The 19,296-nt window shown below is 38.3% G+C and overlaps 1 protein-coding gene across 4 annotated transcripts in view; it reads left to right on the top strand.

The window, feature by feature from the left end:
• SCN7A (sodium voltage-gated channel alpha subunit 7) overlaps positions 1 to 19,296 on the top strand; it is a 117,393-nt gene that overhangs the window by 28,079 nt on the left and 70,018 nt on the right. For 2 of the 4 annotated variants that reach the window (XM_054699826.1, XM_054699825.1), the window contains exon 3: positions 1,663 to 1,779. The gene's annotated coding sequence lies outside the window, so the exon portion shown is untranslated. Of the gene's footprint in view, positions 1 to 1,662; positions 1,780 to 5,632; positions 5,959 to 16,015; positions 16,059 to 19,296 lie in introns of those variants that run through there. The other 2 variants (XM_037523457.2, XM_054699827.1) reach the window with 2 other exon arrangements.

Below are 19,296 nucleotides of genomic sequence, written 5' to 3'. Positions count from 1 at the left end.
TCCAAACTCTTACTTAATCATCATCATCTTCACTATCATGTATCACAGATTTAGATTCCAAGATCTCTTTACTGTTCCTTTAAAGAAGGGATTCTGCATATATACTCTTATTTCCCAAATTAGTTACATTGTTTTTGAATTTTCTTCAGGGCCTTGTTCAATCTCTATCTCCACAGTTCTTTCAATACATTTGTTTCTGTTCTTCTTTTCCATGCTGAAGACATTCCTAAAATGTCCAGTGAGTCTTGTTTAGTCATCACTATGTAACCAATTAGATCCTCTATCTATTTATCTGTGGGACTGAGGGTTGAAGAAATAAATCTTGTATGCTGAATGACTTTATTCTAGAATGATCCGGTGACCAATTAACTTTTTTGCTGAAAACACCAAAATGTAAGTATCACTGGTCTGTCCTATGGGAAAGGTCAAGATTTCTAGGGAAAGATCCTATATAACCCTTCTGAAGTATGAAAGGTGACAACCAGAATTCTAGGTACTTTTAAAGGGAAGGAACCTGGAGTGGAAAGTCTTATCATTTAGAATACAAACTTTTATAATGTTCCTCTTTTCAATTCAGCACTTCTCTTCATTCTTCCCTGTGTTTAATATTCCATATTTCAAGACTCCGTGATCCAAATTTTCTAGAGAACATATTTTCCGCCATAAGTTGAGGAAGAGGGCAGTTATCAGGGTGTGCTAGAGTTGAACCTCCAGTGACAATGATTTTCAAATAACTTCCTGTTTTGAGCACTCAGCCTTGCCCAGTTGCAAGATAACCAGGTCTCTTAATTTAAGCTGGATTTTCTAGCTTCCCCAGTGGGGAGTGCTTGTCTCACTAGAACCACTAATTTTTTTTCAAGATTTATTTATTTTATACAAGAACGGGGTACAGGCCAAATGCATGGGAGGGTGAGAGGATTCACCAGAGACAGAGCAGGGAACAGAACAGGCAGACTGATGAAATACACTGCTGAGGGGAGCAGCGGGTGAGAGAGGAGAGGTCTGCTGCTCCATGTGGGACCCTCACCAGCCCGCCTGGATTGAGAGGCTGGAGTGCTGCAGAGGCTGCGGACAGCTTCACAGTATGGCGCTCAACCCCTTGCGCCACCAGGGGAGGCCCTAGAATATCTCTTTATAGGCATTTAAACTTTCTTTACTTCACTTTACTAAATCATTTATTATTTTTCCATTTCTATTCCACCTCATATATTGTTTCTTGCTGTTAAAAATGATTAATAGTTTCACTGAAATATAGTTAGCAATTTCTAGTTTTTATACTCCCTGTTTTGAAATAGGAGAGAGAAAATTTATGAGAAAGATTTTTAAGCTGGCATCTTAATACCAAATCAAAAATAAATTGGTGAAATGAATGAAATAATATGTGTAAAAATGGGTTTAAGAAAACAAAATATTTATTAGTGTAACTCTTCAGTTGGTTGTATTTCAATCTGAATTTCTTGTCTTCTAATCCTAATTTGGGGAAAGAGGATTTTTGCTGATAAATTTGGTTCTGCTTTCATCTTTTGAGGCTACAACATGTTTTCTAATTTGCTTTTTTGGGGGGTAGTATCCAGTCTAAATAGAAAGTTGATTGCAGATGCTGTGTGTCAGAAGTTGCTGGTCATCCCCAAATATTTATTTTACCTTTCTATACATTTGTAGAAATCCCTACTTTGGGCTCACTGAAGAGGCACCAGAATAAATGATATTTCCTGGCCTTCCTTGCAACCAGTTACATCTGTAGGGTTAAGTTCTGGGCAGCATGACTTGAAGTTAAGAGTAAGTAAAATGAAACTTTTGGAATATAACCTTTAATGGAATGAGTAGGCATCCCATTTCCTCTATTCCATTACCTGGAATGCAACTGAATCACACAAATGAAGCTATAGTACACTATAGATTGTAATTCAATAAGATTGAAGGGGCCTGCTTCCATGATATTTTGTAACATTGGGCTTTTTATACCTGGATTATTAGAGTTGACAGAAATAATCTTCTACCAAGCTTAATCACAGTTATTTCAGGTTTTTTTTGATTACAGCAATCAAATCTGACTTTTGTATGCAATGCCATGCTTACATCAAATTGTTTCATATATATGCACAAAAAATTATAATGGGACTTCCAGCTAAATAATAACAAACTACAATTTGTAATTAATAATATCTGTTATATATATTTTTTTTTCACCAGAATAACGCTTTGTAGGCAACTAATATATTCTGAACTTCTGCCAAGCCTGGCTAAGAATTATTTGATAGATGATTGTTGGATATGAAAAATGGAAAATAGAATATATTATGTGCTCAGAAAGATTTTGAACACAGACTTCAGTCTGTAATTTTTATAGTTTGATTTTTGGGACCAAGGAAAATTATAAAATAAATACAGGCACAGAACTGTCCAACTCATACTAGATGAGTGTATGTTTTTCAAATAAGATATTTGACATGTTTTTCTCTGCAGGTACTTCATTTGGCTTGGTGATATTCTTTACTTACTGTGCCTATATTTGGAATATTTTTAGAAAGAATCAAATTAGGACATGTATATGTCCCAGGGGAGCTGAGAAATTAGAGCTGGTTTAGAAATTTATTAACTGATAATTGATGCTCTAAAAGGGGTTTTGCCCACTTTTTTTCTGGAAACCTAACTATTACCATCTATTATCTCTTCTTTTGTTTCTGGGAATCCCTAAGAAGCAAGCCACTAATTTTGTTTCTCTGTGACTGTTAAACTACTTTTTACAGTTTGATTCAATTATCACCTTCGAATTCTTAGAGTTCTGAAATTGAGACAGAATTGAAGACTGTGGCAAGGTTTTCTTGGAATAGTTCTAAGGAACGCCGACATAGAAATAGACTGACTCATAACCAGAATCACTATTTTGTGTACCTGGAACTAACACAATATTGTGTGTCAATCATGTATCAATTTTTTGAAAAAAGGAAAAAGAAAGAAAATGACATGGGAAGTTTTGAATCAGCCTCAGCAGGAACGGGTAGTTTTCACATTAATCACAGACCGCTAGCCACATCTAACTTCCAGGAAGTCAGAAAATAAGGACCATTGAATGCCACAGGGTAGTATAAAATATTTTTATCCATAATACACCATTTTACCTGGTGTCCGGGGAAAAGAAGAGAGAGGGGTACATTAAAGAGACAGACTGTGTGATATGCAATTTTATCTCTGTGAAGATTTACCAGAGACTCTCTTTCATTAGGTTTGGGGTTTTTACAATGGGAGAATGGATTGTTTAGTGGGGAGCATGGAGGAGAGGAGGAAAAAAAGAAATGAAGAAGGCTCTTCAATATTAAAACAATGGTATATATCCTACAATCATTTTATAAAGTAACCTGCAGTTTAAATTGAACATTAGATGGTTAAAATAATTACAGAAAAAATGGGGTCCATCACTGACTTGAAAATGTCAGAATAAAATATATTTGTTTGGAAAGTAAGGTATCCAGATTTACAATAGATATTTGTCTATTTGCCTATGAAATCACCTTAAATTATCTATTTCTAGGGACAAGGAGAGGAAATAATAATGCCTTCCTCTCTCTAATAGAGAACATCACAAGGTGATTTGGTATTTATATAAAATGTGATCCTAAATAGACAACATGAAGTCAAATATCCTACTATTGTCAGAGGCACCTGAAATATCTTACATAATACTTACTTTCAAAAGAGTTTTGCATCACTGCTAAAGGTCGATTACCTCTGAAAGCAATTTCAAATTTTGGCAGTTGGATGACATACTATCGTCATGCCTATTTATACTTGAATCTAAAGGTTCAAAAAAATTAATTCAATAGATTTAGTAATTCGGAAGGTGGATTTAGTGGACTTGAATTTGTTATTTTCAAAACATGGCTAGATATTAATAAAGTTTACTAATAATGAACTTAGACTAATAAAAGTATTTCCTAGACCATTTTGCCCTCACTTCTGCCTTGCTTACTTACTTATCAGTAAATTAGGGTTTTATTTCCTTCAGGTCTTATATTCTGCAGGAAATAAATATCCCATGGACTGGATTGTAGAATAAGCAGGGTTGTTTCCATATGCTGAAAATATAGTTTTATCCTTTTTACCTAAACATCTTCTTGGATGTTGTTAAAAAGGATAATAGGGGCCTCCCTGGTGGCACAGTGGTTGAGTGCTGGGTTGCGAAGCTGCCTGCAGCCTCTGCAGTGCCAGTTCGATCCCTGGCTGCTCCCTGGCCACCTGAGGAGGGTCCCACATGGCATGCAGACCTCTCCTGCCGCAGCCCGCTGCTCCCCTCAGCAGTGTGCTTTGGCCCTTCTGCCTGCTCTGCTCCCTGCTTGGCTCTGGTGAATTCTCTCACCCTCCCACGCTTCTGACTGTACCCAGTGCTTATATAAATAAATAAATAAATCTTAAAAAAAAAGAATAATAGAATAAGAAAAAATCGATTCTAGATCTCTTCCTCTCACCAGGAAAAATTTCCACACCTATATATTATACAAGCATTAAGGTCTGTAAGTTCCAAAGATTAGACAAAATGAAAGCAAATCAACAATTCTTACATTCTTCATATTGCCCGTGCTCTAACAAATGTGTAACTTAACAAACAAAATACATACTGTGAAGTGTGGATGAACCAAGTCCCTGACTTAGTTTGCATAGAACCAGTATTTAGTTCCACTTTACTCTTCAGTTACATACTCTGGAACATAAAATTTGAATCTCTTATAAATATACTTGATTTTTTTCCCTTTTTCTCATTTTTGTTATCCTGCTGTATTGCAGATATTCTTTTACACTTCATCTTTTTTTTTAAAGGTGAGGTTATAAAATTAATGCTCTGTGTTATGACGAAAAATTCCAAACTCCCTTTGGAAAAGAAGATCCAACACCTCTTTCCTTCACCTACAAACTAAGCTGTTGTGCACCAGTTTCCCCAAATTTCCAAAATGTATAATTTTTCTTAGGCCCACTGGATTTCAAATCAGTAGAGTGGGGAAGAAATCTAGAGTGAGAAGGTTATAGTATTTCCAACCCATTCTTTCCTAAACAGTTGTGCATACACACACACACACACACACACACACCCTGCACCATGCCCAATTTTGCATGCTGCAGGCTGACCACACATACACATACACACACACACCCCACCCCCACCACCACCACCCCCCTCTGCACCATGCCCAATTTGCATGCTGCAGGCTGACAACTGCCCCTGACAAGCTAAGGTAGTTAGGTGATGGGAGAGAGAAAACAGCTGAAGGTAAAGAACCTAAATTTACTGTTGCTCTTTTCCTCTCCTCTTCCTCAGGTTGACACCCTCTCCTCTCCCCACCCTCTTAAGTGCTTCCCCTTGCTCTCCTCTCCCCTCCAGTCCTCCGTACACTTGCAGTCCTCTCCAGGTGCCCCCTCCTCACTGATCGGGCGCCTGTGGCCCCCTCCCTCCCCTGACAGCTGGTGGAGGAGACACCACAGCTGCTGCTTTCCCGCTACTGCAGCCTCTGCTGCCGGTCTCTGTCAACATCACTCCGCCCACGCCCGGTCTGGATGCTGAAGTCGCGCACTGGCCTGGAGATGAGGGTGGGGGAGAGGGTGGTGTGGCTGGGAGAGGGGAGGGAACAGTGGGAAGGACACAAAACAGCTTCCAGGCGGCAGGCAGGCGCGGCTCCACTGTGCCTCTGGCTGGAGGGGTCTCTGGGTCTGTGGCTGGGCAGCTGCTCCAGAGCCTGGGTTTCTGGCCTGCTCTCCAGTGGGGTGCCTTTACTGCCCAGCGGTAGGGGCTGGGTGGGATCTGCTGGTGAGGGCAGATGCCTGCCTAGCAACACCTCCTAAGCAACTAGAGCTCAGGAAACCAGAGAGATCTGGGAAGAAAAAGCCCAGGTGGAGGAAAGGGCTCCAGGGAACCCTGTTTCTCAGGGTTCCCTCAGGTGCCTGTGGAGAACCCTCACATAGTAGCAAGTAAGTACCTTTTTCTTGCTTTGTGTCCAGTTCTAGGATAGTGATGGTAATAGCGGCCATCAGCTGCCAGCTATTCCCATTAGCCCTGGCTGCCCCACCCCATACACACCCTTGAGGTTCTCAGCCAGAGACTAAGATTTAGACAAGAATTAAAAGCTACTTCAAGGGCAGCAGTGGTGTGTGGATTTTTGCTCTGCCCTGCATGTGTGGTCATTTTTCTCCTTCCACCACCTAAGCTTTTGAAATCAAGATATTCTATTAATAGTGCGAAATTTCTAGAAAACTATGTGGCAATGTCTTTAAAATTACCTGACACAATGATAGCATAGAAGGAACAGACGTTTATGTAGGAAGGAATATCCTTCTAGGAATCCTTGTCTTTTATGATTTCAAGATTGTTGCTTTTCACATAGGCATCCATAGTATAAAATTAGAGACATAGATGTGATGCAAAATGGTGTGCCTGGTTTAAATGGCCCAGCGTTTGGGTGGTGTTTGGATCAACAGGTATTTTGTTGGTTTTGCATTGTTTACTCTGTGAAATGCATTTCTTCCTCAGGTTTTCTTTTAGGAGTGATGAGGTATTCATTGTGACGCTGATTATATGATACCTCTAATACCTAAGATATATTGGTCAAGCAGAACATATGATGAATATATGTGAAATGAAAATTGATGGACTCCCTCTATTAATGGAAAAGATGGACTTAAGTTTGGATATTGGCCAGATAAATCTTTTGAAAAGATGATGAATATGGCTGGTGCTTTTGATGGATATTTTTGTCTCTGGCTATAGGTCATGAGAGTGGTTTATGGCAAAAATAGAGGAAGCTAGGCCGTGTAATCCAAGTACCATATCTACTATGACCATCTCTGATTAAAGTTTTTATAATACAACCACTCATTTTATAAGAAGATAAGGTTTGTAATGAGTAAGTTGATGACATTATGTGACTAATCAAATCCAGTAAAGAAGACTGACATTTTGAATGATAAAATGTGATTTCCATTTTTGTGACAATGAAGCAAGTTATTGAACTTTCGATTCAGTTTTATTTTTCTTATTTGTAAATAACACATTGAAATCTTATGTTACCAGGTAAGGACTTAATGACAAAAATTACATAAAGGGTGCTCTGAAGGTAGTGTTATTTGTAACTATTTTTTGTATATGGAATTGTTTTGCGTTTTCATCCACTTCACTATTCCAGCTCTCATTTTAAGTCTAGTTTAGTATAAGAATAAATGGGCATTCACAGTCCTCACTAGAATGCCCTAGAGGAAGTGAAATTCCTTTAAACCATGATCTCTTGCCATTTGTACAGTTTAAGATATTTTCTATACTGTGAGCCTCCATCCTTGCAAAATTGTGTGCTTTGGCTAGCAATTCATATTTAAACACCTTTGAATAATCTCAAAATATGCTTTTTCCTCTTTCTCTTTTTAGTTTTCAACTTAGGAATGTGGTCTTAATTCCTTGTGATGACACCATCAGTTATATTGGCTATTGATGAATATGTTTGGTCTTTTAACTAATATAGGAAAAATCAAATTTTAGGGATAAATACTATACTCTGAAATGCTGAAATTCATTACAATCCTGCACTCAAGGTAGCAGTACTATAAACCTGTTCTTTCCAATCGATGTGTTTTAAACAATAGGAGAAAAATCTGAAATTGGACATAGGCTCAAAAAAAGGTGCCAAAAGATTCCAGATGACATGGTGGGCTCTACAACCTGCTGACATTAGTCTCCATTGGCAAGCACGAGTCAAGTGAAGCACCTAGGGGCTGAGCACTCTGTCTCACAACCCCCTGTGGAATAGGCTCTGGCAGGATAGTTGACAGGCACTCCCAATAATTTTGCCCAGGTTGAGTGACTATAGCGCTAAACACAGAGAAGTGAAAACAGCAGTATCTTGCCCAAATCCTTACCAGAGAAGAAGTATTTTAATACACCTCAGCCCTAGATCTTATTACCACCATGTGCAACTGTAGTATGCATAGACTGCCTTACAACCCGATATCTACAAACAAACTAGAGTCAAAAGTTTACAGTGTGGCATAAGCATCAAAGGTGCATTTTTGACTTGGGGATTCTGGTTCGATTATTTCCACTAACCACTATCAAGATTGGTCAATTGTAAGAAGAATAACTGTAATCCCTACACCTCCTATCAGCAATATGGAGCTATCAGCAATGTATAGTCACCTACCATCACATCACACTAAGTTACACAGACAGATCTCATTTTCCCCTGACTTGGTCACATTTTCTTCTTTTAGTGTGAGTGAACCAAGGCTAGGTAATCATAGTCTCACCTCTGCATCAGTGAAAATGGAAACCTTTATGTCTGAAGGGAAAGTTTCCACCCAAGAACCTCCAGGGATGTTTTTTAGTGGTCCATATCTCTGCCCAGCTGGATCATGATTTCCATTTATTTGCTCAGTCATTGTTACTTACAAAATAGACTCAATCTCATTCTACTCTCTGTTTATGGGGAACTCCCATTTATCTGACAAACAAATATTCCTTGTATACACAATATAGAGACAGGATTGCTTCAACTTGTTACTGGCTAAGGACACTGATAATAATGACATCCAGATACCTGACTGACTATATCAACATCAAATAAGAGATTAAAGAAAATGCTAAAACTAAGGCACCACCCACGGAAATTCTTATTTTAAAAATCTGAGATTAAAACAGGTATTTCATAGTAGGCTAGAATATCAGAGGATGTTGATTTGGGAGCCATATTTCCTGCATGAAAACATGTTGTTCAGGAGAATATGCCTTCCCTTCTGCTTTAAATGTCAGATGAGTATCCTCATCCATGAGTCTCTCATTCTCTTAGTTCTTCCAGAAAATACATGGTCTAAGCACCTGAATATAGGTTATAACTTGTCTCTGGTCCATACTTAGTCTCACCTCAGTGTTTCAAGGCTCCTCTCTAGTTGCTTTCCAATTAAGGATATGGATATCTGTGTTTGAATCCATATTTGGAAAATCTAAGGCAGTTTATAGTGTTAAGAATAGGTCATGGATAACCACACTTAGTCTTTAAGAATTGATTAGGGGGCCTCCCCAGTGGTGCAGCGGTTGAGCGCTGGGTTGCGAAGCTGCCCGCAGCCTCTGCAGCGCCAGTTCTATCGCCGGCTGCTCCCCGGCCACTAGAGGAGGGTCCCACATGGCACGCAGACCTCTCCTGCCACCCGCTGCTCCCCTCAGCAGTGTACTTCCGTCGTTCTGCCTGCTCTGCTCCCCGCTCTGGCTCTGGTGAATTCTCTCACCCTCCCACACTTCTGACTGTACCCAGTGCTTGTATAAATAAATAAATACATCTTTAAAACAAACAAACAAACAAACAAATAAATAAATAAATAATTGATTAGGAAGAAAGGGAACTAGACTGTTCTAAGAGGCCTCCAAGTTTCCAGTGATTTTACCAGTTCTAGAATTTTTTATATACATATATATGTTGTATTCCACAGCTTCCAGTGACATCTAAAACCATAGGCCAAAAGTTCTCTGGATTTCCATGAGTAGAGAAGTTACATGCATAACAAGCTGTCCTTTGTATTACTTTAGCAGGAGCGAGAGAACATTCCTTCTTCTTGAGTTCTTAAATGGCTTCTGGCCATATTCATCTGGTCAAGGGTCTGACAAAGTAGGGTCACAAGAACAGTTAGTTCTGGAAAGCAGCTGGCCTTCCCCCAATGTGCTTGTTTTGGTGGACTAGACACAGCTTGGAAGTTAGTATTGTGTCCATAGAAACAAGGGACCCTGTTAGTGAACCCTGAAGTTGCCATAGAAAAGCTCAAGCAAGCATATTTAAAACTAAGGCAGCTTTCCTTCATGTTCCTGGAAGCCTCGCCTTCCTCCATTGTTTCACCAGTCACAATGGCTTGCCTTTCTGATATTCCATCTTCTACAAAAACATACCGCCTACATCCCCTAAAAGCATTCACATGGCTATTGAGATTTCCCTGGGGTCGTTCTCATAAGTGAATTTGAGACCTGGTGCTAAGACTGTGTTTTATAGCACATTTGTTCACATTTCTCCTCCTAAGCATCAGTTTTACCACGCTATGTTTAGGACCTGTTCTATGCCACCCTGGAAAGAAGCATTTGCAAAGAACTCAACTCCTGATAATGGTAATAAACCATCACTAGAATCATGTTTACCAGATTTGGTGGGCATTTTGGTTCTCAAAAGAGAATTTATAATTTGGGAAGAAGTGAAAACTGTTCCTCTGGATTTTTTTTTTTTAAGATTTTTTTATTTATACAAGAACCGGGATATAGGCCAGATGTGCGGGAGGGTAAGAGGATTAACCAGAGACAGAGCAGGGAACAGAACAGGCAAACTGATGAAATACACTGCTGAGGGGAGCAGCGGGACAGGAGAGGAGAGGAGAGGTGGACAGCTTCACAGTGCAGCGCTCAACAGCCTGCGCCACCAGGGAGGCCCCTCCTTTGGATTTTTGCTGGTATTGTTTATCTACAAAGTTGCCTTCTCTGGTTTTTTATTCCAGAATACCTGGATTAAAATTCTCAAGGAATATCATCAAAACAAAATATCAATGTACACTTACATTTTTTAAAAAGTTATTTATAATTTTGTTCTGCAAGATGACATATTCTAGGAATGTGTTGGTTGAAATTTTCAGGATGAAGGAGTTGATTCCAAAAGTAAATGGATATACAGAAGCCAAAATAGGCTGACCTGGGAGCAGGACACAGCTGCAGGCAGAATACAGGTCCAGGGACAAGGGAGAAAAGGTCAATTAAGTCAAGTAAGGGAAACTGCCAGGGAGAAGTAAAAGAGTAGGAGTCAGATAGTCAAAGCTGAACAGGAAGTAAACAACTCAAGTGGAAAAATAATCCCAAAGCAGAAAACCAGAGAGTTTGAAGTCAAAGAGAACAGACAGCTGCAAAATTCCAGGTGCCTTTCTGATCAATCTGTCCTTTAATCCTTCAATGTGTAAACTTTCCATTTCTGGATTTTAGTGTTACATATACATGGTAAATTATGTTTCGGTAGTATATAAATATTAGCCAGAAAACAACAGAATCCCCTGACACCTTTTCAGTCCCTCTCCATAGGCTAGTAATTTACCTCGGAAAGGAAGCATGCATGTTGAGAATATATATAGCACTATGTATGTAATTTAATAATATATCTTATTCAGAGATGACCGACACAAGCTATTCTTTTTTTTTTTAAAGATTTATATATTTATACAAGAACTGGGGTACAGTCAGAGGCACGGGAGGGTGAGAGAATTCACCAGAGACAGAGTAGAGAGCAGAACAGGCAGACGGACTGAAGACACTGCTAAGGGGAGCAGCGGGCGAGGCAGGAGAGGTCTGCCGTGCCATGTGGGTTTCTCCCTGGCCATCTGGGAATCAAATCCTTGTCGCAGAGGTGGCAGCTTCAAAGCACAGTGCTCAACCTGCTGCGCCATCAGAGAGACCCACAAGCTATTCTTTTAAGGAAAAAATAGGATATTTTTAAGGAGTTTTATGCTCATGGCAAATTTGAGAAGAAAGAGTGGTTGCTCATATATCCCTGCCCCTACACATGCATCTCCCTACCCCATTATAAATATCACTCACCACAGTGATGCATTTGTTACAACTGATGAGACTATATTGACACAGCATTATTATCCAAAGTAAATAGTTTACATTATTGTTCACACCAAAGGTTTTACATTGGGTACACATGTATTCATCATTATAGTATCATACAGAGTATTTTCCACTGTCCTAAAAGTCCTCTGGACTTCACTTATTCTTGCTTCCTGTGTACTCATCCCCTTGCTGTCTCTGATCCTTTTACTGTTTCCATAGCTTTGCCTTTTCCAAAATGTCATATAATTGGAATCATACTAAGTAATTATCATAAGTAGTCTTTTCAAGTTGACTTCTTTCACTTAGTAATGTGCTTTGAAGTTTTTTCCATGTCTTTGTATCGCTTGATAACTCACTTCTTTTTAGTGCTTAATAATATTCCATTGTCTGGGTATACCACAGTTTATTTATTCATTCACCTATTGAAGGACATCTTGGTCATTCCTAAGTTTTGGAAATTATGAATAGAGCTGCTATAAACATCTGTGTGCAGGGTGTGTGTATACAAATAAATTCACCTTCTTTGAGGGAATGCAAAGTGCACACTTGCTGGATTGTATGCTAAGAATATGTTTAGTTTTCTGGGCCTCCCCTGGTGACACAGCGGTTGAGCACTGGGTTGTGAGGCTGCCCGCAGCCTCTGCAGCACCAGTTCGATCCCCGGCCACCAGCGAGGGTCCCACAAAAAAAAAAAAGAATATGTTTAGTTTTCTATGAAACTGACAGACTCTCTCCCAAAGTAAACCATTGTCAGCATTATGCTTTTCAATAAATCATTTATTTTAAGAAGATTTGTATATGAACACAGACATATCTGTCTCATTCTTTATTACTGAGTAGAATTACGTGACAGTAGCATCCTGTATTTTAAAGTATTTGCGCCTTAGGCTCGACACTTTGTTTCTAGTCTTTGAAATTAAAAATTTGTTGTGATTAACATCTTTGCACACTTGACCTCACAATTTTCAGTAACAATATTCATTAAACAGTTTAATTGCTGGGACAGTGAGTAATACAATTACATTTTAGAAACTTTTTTTTAAAGATTTATTTATTTATTGATTTATTTATTGATTTATTTATTTATTTATGCAAGAACCAGGCTACAGGCCAGATCCATGGGAGGGTGAGAGGATTCACCAGAGACAGAGTGGGGAGCAGAACAGGCAGACTGACTGAAATACACTGCTGAGGGGAACAGCGGGCAAGACAGGAGAGGTCTGCAGTGCCATGTGGGACCCTCGCCGGCCAGCCGGGATCAAACTGGCACTGCAGAGGCTGTGGACAGCTTCACAGCACTGCACTCAACTGCCTGCGCCACAAGGGGAGGCCTCATTTTAGAAACTCTTGCCAAATGTTTGCTCTGAAAATAAATGCACTTATTACACTATTACCTGAACTATGTGATGGTGCCCATTGCTTTGATATCCTGGCCTTCCAAAGATCACATCCATTGAGAAGAGTCTCAATATGTCTCTAGAACTCTACTGTTAAAGTTTCTGTTTTTTTTTTTTTTTCAATCTTGTCCATAACGTTCAGAATTTCAGAGTTCCAATCATCTTTCCTGAAAGCCTTCTGGCTTTTAATAGGGGATATTTTCATATCCTCCTTGAAAACAAGGACTGCATCAAATACCATTTAAGCTCTAAACCCTGGAGAACAAATGTCATAGAGAACCCTAATGGAAAAGGTTCTGCATCAAAATATTTAGCAGTGCATGATTTCAGAATATGAGAAAGATGAAATGTAAGCCATCAGTACCTGTGAAGTATAGTTAAGTGGCCCCAATGAACAAAAATATCAATCTAAATTGGATACTTCACTAAGGCAGGTGTGCTTGCTACATGCTCAACAATATAGATTCTATGGAATGATCATATTAGCTCTGTCTCCTTCACTTTTAGATGAAATGCCTATTAGTCCTGAGCTAACTTATTTTCAGCCTTGTCATTACTATCATTTTTTAAAAACAATCCTCTGAATGTTGTTGTTACAGTACTCTTGATGCATTGTCCTTGTCTGATAGAATAATTGTTTCAAATAGTTTGAAAACTGAGTGAGAAGTCATTTTACTATTTGCTATTTCATGTCAGAGTACAACTGGTATTTGTGATGTTACACTTTCTCTGTGAATCCATATTCCTGTTTGTTTTTTTGTTTCATTTTATTTTTTGCTTTATTTTTCTTAGTTTATACTACATTGCTTTGTGGCCTACAACCCTTGTAAGCTACTCTAAATTTTGGGGCAAATAATAAACATGTTTTATTACCTGGCATACAGTAGAATATTTCATTGTTCTCTTTGGCAAAGCTAATCCAGTATGTTTCTCTTCCCTAAGATCAACTCCAGAAAGCATAGAGGTTGATTATTTAGAAACTGTAGTTTCAATTCCCTAAGGTGGTGGAAAAAATGAAGTGAGGAGGTTGTGACTGCCCTGGCCAGTCACCTCTAACATATGCAGAATCTGTCTCCACAGCCTGACTGCATTACTGGCAGACTCAGCTCTGAGAATCACACAGAAGAACAGGGGAAGTAGTAGGGAGTGGGAGGAAGGAAAGAGGGAAAACATTGACTTCTGGCTCCCCTTTCTTTTCTGTCTTTCATTATCTCTAAGAAGATGCAGCTGCAGTTGTTGATACAGAATACTATCTACACAGTTAAACTAAGGTACAGAGAGGCCAAGTGTTGGTTCTCTGATTGGGTGGCCATGTTATTCATCATCCCACTCAGGATGTTTTTGAAAAGTCAAAAGATGTCATTAATAATTATTTTCAACAATAGTAACAAACCCCAAATGTCCACAGAACCCATGACTTCTGGTCACATTACTTATATATGAGATTGGATGTGTTGGAAACAAGAGGAAAGGGTAGAAGGAAAAAAATAGTTCATTATCTTGGAGGGAACTGGGAGCAACAGGATAAGGTGGATATCCCAGTTGTGTTTCTTTTCTTTTTTTTATTTTTTTTTGTATTGAGATAACACTAGTTTACAGCACTGTATATAATTCAGATTTATGGGATCACACCTCTTCAGATATATTTTACCATACACCACCTTTACCACCAAGACACCCATAGTCCTCCACCATAGCCCATTCTCTCCTTTGCTAACCATCTTCCTCCTTTCCCAGTTGTGTTTCTTTGATTTCAAACTTTCAGAGCTTTTTGCAACTATAGCTCTGTGGCAGAAAGGCAACACCTGGTGAGATCATTGCCAAACAGTCACCCAAATAGTGAGATGAAAGAGAAAATGTACCCAAAAAAGATGAAAAAATGTGAATCTTCTGGAGAAGTCATTGTAAAACAAGTATTTTGCCTCAGTAATTCCAGTATATGCTTCATCTTTCATACTGAGGATATCAGACAAGACAAAAGAGGAAAATGTAATGTCTCTACTCCCTTTATAAAGGTGGTTATGAAGTTTGGCTATCATCCAAAGCAAGCTTTTTGTCTGACAGGCTGCATTAGAGGGATCTCAAGGGGCCCCAGCCTAAGATATTCTGGAATTGTCTGTCTGGATTGAGCCACTGCTTCCCAGATTTCAGTATTAGTACCAAGAGAGTTCTCATATGTAGTCAAGAGCTAGTATAAATCAAATCAACTGCACTGAGAGCACTTTTCTTTCCCTACAACACTCAGCAACAGAATGTTGATCCTGTGATCTCACCTTCTCTGTCTTCTCAGAGACATCCAGAATCATGAACTTCAGATTTCACACTATCACATCTAGTCAGTTACCCAGTCTGGTATGTTGTTGAAGATTTTTTGTCCATCTCAAGCTATCCTAAAGCCATACTAGGTGCTTGTCCTTTGTGATTGTCCTTATATGATAGCTGGTTTATAACATTTTATCTGGTCACAAATTTAGGGATCTGGGAGCCTGTTTTTACCACTCAAAAGTTTGGCAAAAATGAAAGTACAAAAAAATTCAACAGTTTCATTGAAGGTTAAGAGGCTGCTCAAGGAGGCCACCTGGTTGAGAATAGACCCTAACAGCTCCAGAAAAGAGTTCCAGTTCTGTATTTATTTTAAGCAGAAACAATGATCAGGTATTATGTCTCTGAAGAGGCAGTTGCATCAAGGAATTCAGGCCTGAAAACAAGTTATAGAATCTAGTTGCATGACAGAGCTCCTTTTGCTTTCCTTTGGGAAGTAGAAAAGGCTATTTTTCTTTTGCTTCTTGAGCATTAAATATGGCCTCTGTCCAGGAATTTTTGGTCAAGGATCTGACAGACTGGATCTACCAGAAAAACAATTCTAAGAAGACCCTGGCTCATTTACAATTCGCTCGTTTTATTGGTGTACCAAGGGATAATTAGAAATCCCAGAGGCAAATTAATAAGGCAGAAATTTTGAACATCTGGAGAAACTGGGGACTTTAAATGATTTAGAATGTTGGGTTAAACCACTTTCCCAGAGTCACCAATAGGTAACCTTCTCTTAAAGGATTCAGGTAAGAATATTTAAGACAGATTCTGCTTTATGTTCCTGGCAACCTCAATTTCTCTTTTTTATAGCTGCCACTAAGTTTTCATTCTATTCGTTTTTAGTAAATTTGTAATCATATGCAGATAGGGTGACTTTGTTCTCTGTTATGAACTTCTAATCCCATTTTGTATACTGACTCATTCTGAAGCTTATTGCCCTAAACTGCACTTTACCTGAAGAAGAGAGACATTTTCTCAGATTATTGGAAAATTTAACACAGACTGTGAAAGATAGGTTTACCAGTATTGGAGATTTTTTCATTTCAGTCTCAGTGGTTCTTGAAACTTAATAATTTTTAGAAATGTCCAAGATGACTTGGTGCTTATTTGTTTACAAGTTTGTCTCCCATTGTCCTATAGTTCAGTATAGTCACTGAACTATATTAATATTTCCAGCACTGTTGCCTGCGACAGTGCTTGTCACTTAGTTAGTATATGTTTCAGAAATGACTGCTAAATAAATAAATGTCAAAAACAGTGTGATTAAAATAATTGCCGTATATGATATATCAAACTTTAAGACCAATCTTTTAAAGAAACACTGGAACTTACTTTTTAAAGTATATCTAAAACTAAAACATTAAAATATGGAATCAAATAAAATAAGTAAAATGATATCTATGTATAAATTTTAGAGAGATTTACTTGTTTATGATTTCTTTCTGCAAGATAGCATGGTCCAATAATTGCTCCAAGGAGTCTTAGAGAGATTAGAACAAGGGTACTAAGGAAGGATAGAGTTGAGCAATCAGGAAGTCTGAAGTTGACCAAAAAAACCCCAGAACTAGGACTCAGAGTAGGTCAATGCCAGGTCAAGCTCACATACAGAGAAGCCTAAGCCAAATTTGAAGTCTAAGCCAAAATCCTGGGCAGGATACAGTTTCAGAGAATCTGAGGACAAAAGTAATAAATCAAAAGTCATTTAGGTCAGGAAAGTGTCAAACAATCTCAGAGGCTAGAAAAAGAGTTGGGTTAACAAAAGGCAGATCCATGCTAGAGTAATGAGATGTGAATATAAGAAGAATCCAAGAATACAAATTAGTTATGCAATAAATGGAGTGAAGCCAGAGCCAGTTTTGGAGACCAGGGCTTGTATGCTCAGGGAGTACATGACTATTTCTGTCAGATACTAGGTCTGTCTAGCTAGCTGTCTTTCAAACAGCCCTCCCACATAGAAATATTGTACCCTTGGGATTTTAGGTCATCAGATAATAATCGTGACATGTTTTAGATTACGCTTATAATAAAAAGAAGTATCATCAGCTTCTTCTAAACCTGACTGGAGTTGAGAATCTAAAGAGAAGTATGATCTGCATTATTTATCTAGCAGTCATCATTTATCAATCTCAAGGTTTGAAGTGATATCTCTAGACAAGAAAGCTATGGGACTTGGATATAGGGATGGGAAAGAATGTTTAAAAGCCAAAACTTTTATAGTATGATTTTTTTTTTCATTGGCTATCTTGGGCTGCCACATGGCCTATTATTGTGGTATTTATTCTGGGCAAGTTAGAGGAAATTATTAGAAGAGGAAGCAGATAGAAACAACTTGAAAGCAACAAGAATAAAAATCTAAAAGACTGATGAGAAAATAGATGCAGAAAATACAAAAATCAGAACTCTGTTTTATTAGGTAAGGATGTCATGATATTAAAGTTGCTTGCTATAGGGCCTCCCTGGTGGCCCAGCGGGTTGAGCACAGCACTATCCTCATCCTCTGCAGCACCGGTTCGATTCCCAGCCGGCCAGGGAGCAACACACATGGCTCAGCAGACCTCTCTTGTCTCACCCGCTGCTCCCCTCAGCAGTGTATTTCAGTCCGTCTGCCTGTTCTGCTCCCTGCGCTATCTCTGGTTGAATTCTCTCACCCTCCTGCGCCTCTGCCCTTTACCCCAGTGCTTGTATAAATAAATAAATCTTTAAAAAAATAAGTCTTTAAAGTTGCTTGCTATAATTGAGCATTATTATTATTATTACTCTGATTTACTAGTAAAAATTACATCATATTATGCATTATTCTTTTTATAAATTCCAGAAAGCAAGAGAACAATTTTAATTTAAATGTTGGTTAAATATAAAAGTGCAGTGTTGAAAGGATTAAAATAGAGCCAGTATGGATGAGCGCATAATATCTGGCAGGTACTATTCTAGATGCTTTATATTTATTAAATCATTCAATGTTTATATTACACAATGATTATATTACACTATTATATTATACTATATTACACTATATAATTATATTACATTATACAGTTGAGAAAATGAAGTGTTAAGAAGTGTTAACTGCTAAAAGCCAGATTTGAATCCAGACAATCTAACTCCAGAACCAAACTTTTGTCAAATATTTATTATAAAATATTTCAAATATTCAGAAATTTGGCAGAACTGTATAATGATTGTAATAAAAAAGCATGATCAATTATGTTACAATGACAGGAGGAGCAGGGTCCGGGGGAGACAAAGGTAATCAAATTCATGGGGAACAAGAGGGGACATATCAGCCACGTATACACGGAGGACTTCCCATGCAGGAACGTGGTGTAATTTCTGACCTACTCCCAGACCACCTCAGACTATGGCCACACAATCAGTCATTGGCTACCTAGGCATCCCCAGCTGCCTTGTGATGTGGGCCATTTTCTTAAGGCAGTCATGTAGGAGTGCCTTATCCAAATCTTTCACACACACATACAGGTGAGGAGGCCCCAAGTGGTAGACCACAACTAAATCCTTTTATTTTTGGATGCCTTATTCAAAATAAGTTGAAAACACCAGTAATCTCTCCCATAAGCTCTTCATACTGCATTGAGTTATTCAATATTTATTTATAATGTAAAACAAAATAAAATATACAAATCTTAAGGGTACCATTGTATTAATTTTTACAAATGCATATACCTGTATACTCAAAATGCATAAGATGTTGAACATTACTATCACAACAGAAAGCTCCATCACTCTTCCCAATCACTGCCTGTTTCACTCCTAGAGATTAGTTTTATCTCTTTTAGCCCTTCATATGAAGTGGATCATGTAGTATGTGACCTTTGGTGTAAGGCTTCTTTCATTGAACTCAGTCATTTTATATATATTAGTAATTTGCCCACTTTTATTGATGAATTGTATTCTATAATATATATATATACCACAGTATTTTTCTATTATGTTGATGGACACCTGTGTCACTTCTATTTTTTGATA

Source organism: Talpa occidentalis, unplaced genomic scaffold (assembly GCF_014898055.3).
Source record: "Talpa occidentalis isolate TD23 unplaced genomic scaffold, MPIMG_talOcc4v2.1 talOcc4.3, whole genome shotgun sequence".
NCBI classification, from domain to species: domain Eukaryota; kingdom Metazoa; phylum Chordata; class Mammalia; order Eulipotyphla; family Talpidae; genus Talpa; species Talpa occidentalis.
Note: the sequence above shows the minus strand (reverse complement) of the source record. Positions and strands in the feature narration are given on the sequence as shown.